At 38.6% G+C, this 5740-nt stretch overlaps 1 pseudogene; it reads right to left on the minus strand.

The window, feature by feature from the left end:
* Positions 1-3488: 3488 nt before the first annotated feature.
* Positions 3489-4883, minus strand: LOC149252185 (uncharacterized; annotated as a pseudogene).
* Positions 4884-5740: the final 857 nt, after the last annotated feature.

Genomic DNA, 5740 nt, shown 5'->3' on the forward strand with positions numbered 1-5740 from the left:
CTCAAGGAATACATGGATATATTTCTTTAAGAAGAAATCTGAAGTCTTTGATAGGTTTAAAGAATTTAAGGCTCTAGTGGAAAACCAGACAGAGAGGAAGATAAAGGTGCTGAGGACAGATAATGGTGGAGAATTTTGCAGTAAGGAATTTGAAGAATTTTGCAAGAAGTGTGGTATAGCATGACAGAAGACTACTCCATATACACCTCAGCAAAATGGAGTTGCAGAAAGAATGAACAAGACATTGATGGAAAGGGCAATAAGCATGCTCAGTGGTGCCGGGTTAGGACATGAATTCTGGGCAGAGGCGATGGATACTACATGTTACCTGGTCAATAGGTCACCTTCATCAATGTTGGAGGTTAAGACTCCACAAGAGGTATGGACTGGTAAGAAACCCTCTCTTTCACATCTAAGGGTATTTAGATGTGATGCATATGTACATGTTCCAAAGGAGAAAAGAACAAAGTTGGATAGTAAATCTGAAAAGTGCATCTTTATTGGGTATAAGGTTGGTTTAAAGGGTTATAAGCTTTGGAACCCAGTAACAAGGAAGGTTATGTACAACCGAGATGTGGTGTTCAGAGAGGTGAAAGATGTTATTAAACATGAAGTCCAACCAAAGGAACCTGACAAGATATAGTTTGAGCTAAAGGAGGAAGAATCACACTCTATAGCAGAGGAGGAATTAGAAGATGAAGAGCCACAAACTCCGACTGTGAGAAGATCAGTTCAAGAAAGAAGGTAGCTAGAAAGGTATATTCCATCTGCTTTTTGTTCAAATTTTGCTTTGTCTGTTACTAATGATGATCCCAGAACTGTGAAGGAAGCAATGCATTTAGAGGATGGAAAACTCTGGAAAGAGGCCATGGTTGATGAAATGGCATCTTTGCACAAAAATTAGGCTTGGGATCTAGTGGAGTTGCTGGCTAGAAGGAAACCCATTGGCAGCAAACAGGTGTTCAAAAAGAAGTCAAATGCAGAAAGAAAAGTGGAGAAATACAAAGCTTGGTTGGTAGCAAAAGGTTATTCCCACGTGTCGGGAATTGATTTTGGTGATATTTTTTCCCCTTTTGCCAAGGTAACTTCTATTAGACTACTTTTATCTGTTGCTGCTACTTTTGATTTTGAGGTAGAACAGATGGATGTGAAGACAACGTTTCTTCACGCGGATCTGGAAGAGGAGATCTACATGAAGCAACCTGAAGGCTTTGTGGTGAAGGGTATGAAAGAACTGGTATGTAAGTTAAAGAAGTATCTATATGGGTTAAAACAACCACCAAGGATGTGGTATCAGAAATTTGATACATTTATACGGGGACTTGGCTTCACCAAAAGTAATGCAGATCACTGTGTGTATTTTAAATTAATTGGTGACCGTGTTATTTATCTAGTTTTATATGTGGATGCTATGTTGTTGGTTGGAAATGAAAAAGAAGTTATCCAGGATTTGAAGACCCAGTTGTCCTCCAAATTCGACATGAAAGATCTTGGTTCTGCAAACTATATTTTGGGCATGGAAATTAAAGGAGATTGGGCAAAGTGGAAGCTCTGGTTAAACCAGAGGAAGTATGTCGACACAATATTACAGAGGTTTAATATGCAAGATAGTAAACCAGTGAAGATTCCTATTCCTGTAGGTGTGAGGTTATCTGCTAAACAGTGTCCCGTGACACAAGAAGAGGAAGAGGACATGTCTCGTGTTCCATATGCAAGTGCAGTTGGTAGCCTGATGTATGCAATGGTCTGTACTAGACCAGACATAGCACATGCAGTGGGAGTATTGAGCAGGTTTATGTCAAAACTAGGGAGGGAGCACTAGACAACAGTGAAGCGGGTTTTCAGGTATTTGTGTGACACTAGTGATTATGGTTTATGCTACTAAGGAAGACCAGGATTGCATAAAGTGTTGGATATTCATGGCTTTGTTGACGCAGACTGGGCTGGAGATCTGGATTAGAGAAGATCTACAAGTGGGTATGTGTTTAACCTATTTGGAGGTGCAGTCAGTTGGACGAGTAAGAAACAATCTGTAGTGGCACTGTCAACTACAGAGGCAGAGTACATGCCAGCCACTCATGTAAGCAAGGAAGTAGTTTGGTTGCAGAGATGGTGTTCAAGTATGGGGTTAGTATAGGAAGTTATAAGGATAGACTGTGACAGCCAAAGTGAAATTTTCTTGGCAAAGAACCCTGCATATCATTCAAAGACAAAGCACATTGATGTTCAGTATCACTTTGTGAGGGATATGATAGAAGACAAAAAGGTGTTGCTGGTAAAGGTGGACACTTTGAAGAATACTGCAGATGCATTGACAAAATCTATGAGCTTTGAGAAGTTCTCTTGGTGTAGAGAGATAATGGGCATTTCAGGGCTGGAAAAATGACTAAACTGTCTTGTGGCCCCCTGTGGAAAGAAAACAACGAGTGGGAGAATGTTGGGCTGTGTTATATTCCTTCCATGTAGTTAACAGGGGGTTTGATGGCCACTCGTAACCCCACATTATGGGGTCTAGGGCAGCACCCCAAAAAATTTTGGTTTTGGACCCTATGTTAGGATGGGCGGACCCACCTATGGTTTTGTGCATGATTTTCGCACATGTTTTTTGGATGCGATGGTTTTCGGTCCATGGTATTGGATGCCTCAGCATGTATAAATATGTATTATAACATTGAAAGGAACATAATGAAAAATCAAGCTGGTAGTACTGGTTTTGGGATCCAGGGGAAAATCTCTATATATACGTGTTTTATGTGTTATGATCTAGCATTGTTTATTTTTTGTGTTTTAGAATTCGTATGCAAGTAATTTATGTACGGGGTTAGAACCTACAATAATTACTTGTAAGCATTTTTATTATAAAAATTATGTGGAAAAAAAACAAACTTTTTTTATAACCTTGTTTATATAATTTAATTTCTTTTGATTGAAAACATTATTGCTCTTTATTTCCTTGGAAACCAATAAAATTAGAGGAAAATCATGTTAAAGTTGTGTTTTACAGGTATCATTATAACTATAATACATATTAACTGTGATATGTTGAAAAAAAAAATACAAAAAAGATCCTAAAGTACAATGAAAAAATGAACCTACAAAAGACACCATTTGCATGTTTCCTTTCATGCCAAATTTCCTTCTTTTACACCCATGTGATCATTAGGGCGAAGACTTTGCATACTAAAATAGTCAACAAATACATGTAGAATAGAATTTATTTAGCTTCCTTATAACCAGGATTTCTTTCATCTCTTGGATAAAGTATCTCCATTGTGTAGTTGTCAGCCCCTTGTTTCAATTTCCTTGCCTTCCAAAATAGACCTCAAGCTTGTCTTTCTTCCACACAAAACCTTGAACATGATCTCATCCTTTAGATTGCTTTCATATGTAGCAACACCAACTCTCTCAAAGGCCTTCATGGCAAGAGGAATCACTGTCTTTTGCGGTTTCTTCAATATTAAATTTCCTTCAAGACTTTATTTTAAGACTCATTCAATGAATTTTTTTTTCCATTTTACTCGCAATTTAGAACTTCTTTTATCACTGCCATGTGTATCCTTAACTGCATCACTTTGATCTCTTGTCTGAAGCTCACAATATTCATTGTTAGAAAGCTCATTAGTGTACTTGGTTTTCCTTTTTGGTTTCTCTTTATTTTGCTTGGCATCATTCATTAGTAATAAACCTTCCATTACCAAGCCATTCCCATTTTCACCTATTTTCCTCACCTGATCAAACTCATTGGTACTTTTACCCAGAGGGTCACATTTATCCATTTTTTTAAACTTATAACCCTTTCCTTCTTTAGCAGCTGATAAATGCGTAGTTTGATCACTGCCACATGAGTGAATCTCTTGTTGCCCTATTTGATCTTGCTTATTTTCTACATTCATAGAATCAAATGACTTGGATTTATCTCCTTTCCTCTTCCTCTTCTTGGAACATTTTTCTTCGTCAATATTTGGGCCCTTTCTTGAATCAGGTGCACTATCTTACTTGCCATTGGTAGAACCCTGAAGCTCGTCTTCCTCATGTTTAACCACTGTATGCTTCTCCTCACTCTGTCGATGAACAACATTTGGTTGTTCCTTCAAGCGAAGGATACTGCCCTGATTACCAAGAGAAATGTTTCCATTTGAAGATGGCTCAACATTTTGATTCAATATACTGCTAGCCTAAAATTCTCTGGCTTTTGATCTTTGTTTCTTTCCCTCTTAATGTAGTGACAAAGTTTCCCTGCTTGTGGTCTTCACATTGCAAAGACTGCAAGCCTAGGGAGGGCGAGTTGACAACCCAATACTCAAATCAACATCAACATTCTCACTTGCATTAGGTTTTTCTTTTGCTCCCAAATTCTTGATACCCATTACTTCACCTTTTGGACCATATTTCTCTGCTTCAAAGACACATTGTGTGTGGGCTTGAATACTTTCTCGATTGAATATGGACCCACAATCAATACATGAAAGCTTGTTTGCTAGTCTGCCTCCTTGATTAATAAATCTGGGGTGAGTATGGATCTATAGTACAGGGTAAAGGTAGGATAATCTCAGGGAGGGGAGCTAGCCATGAAGAAAAACGAAGAAATATTCAATATTCAATATTCAAAGCCTCGATGCAATAAACAAATAGGGATAAAATAAAACTTCCCAAACAATATCCTAATCATCTAATATAATTCCATATTCATAAAACGTATGGTTCGTCCTCTGATTCTTAGGCACCATAGTGTCCTCATTATCATGGTAATATTGATAGCAATTAAAGTAATAAGATACAAACACCAACCAAATCAGTGGTGTTTGCGGAAACCTAACTTTGTATAGATGATGATACCGCGCACTGGTGTAATATTTGGTGACCTCTCCACCAAAATGCCGCATGTTTACGATCTGCTCGGAACAGCTTCTTTAGGGCCGGCGGTGTAGATTGACCATATTTCTAAGGAGGATTCATTACTAGCGGTTACGCAATGTTAGAAGAAATTGGTTGCAAACAATGACAATCCAGTTCAAACCCTAACCCGTAGCTCGCTAGTATATTCTTTGCCCAGTTCCAGAAACCCTTTTTCCCACCGACGCAGAACGTCGAACGAAGAAAGCAGTAGCAAGAGGATGTCATGATCATGAGGCTAGTGAGGAATGTATTGGGAATGCTTGTCTACACAATCTGGTGAACATGAAAGCTCTTTCCTTGACTCTGTTATCTCTTCTAATATGGCAAGCTCCATACAATGCTTCTACCACGGATACAAAATAAGGGAGCGCCAAAGAAGGAGAACGAGTTCTCTCTGATAGTCTGAAATACTAATTTAATGCAACCAAATTACAAGTTTGGTCAAGGAGATTCTACTTTTAAATAGAGCCTTTCACATCGAATGGGAGACAAAGTAATTCGAGAAATACAGAATTACTATAGAACCGATGATCTTGAAGCATTTAAAAGTTCATTCAAGAATGTCCCCACGAGTCATCCATGCTTTTGAAAATCCTCACACAAATAGGCCTGATGTCTTGGACAATGCTAGTAAGCATTTAAGCATATACCGCAGCAAAAACTAAGCAACAACCCAAACGAAAGCTGAAGAACTCCCAAGTGTTTATGAGCTTGATTATTGAGGGGACTCCAAGGGAAACAGAGGAAGAAGCTCCGTCTCAGACCCACGAGGGCTGTTGTGTGGGAAAGGATGTAAGTAAAAGCCTTCATCTGCAATTTCTAAAGAGGGAAGAGCCATAGTAGA

Source organism: Pinus tabuliformis, chromosome 7 (assembly GCF_031772625.1).
Source record: "Pinus tabuliformis cultivar Carrire ecotype Pingquan chromosome 7, CPIR1, whole genome shotgun sequence".
In the NCBI taxonomy this organism is placed as follows: domain Eukaryota; kingdom Viridiplantae; phylum Streptophyta; class Pinopsida; order Pinales; family Pinaceae; genus Pinus; species Pinus tabuliformis.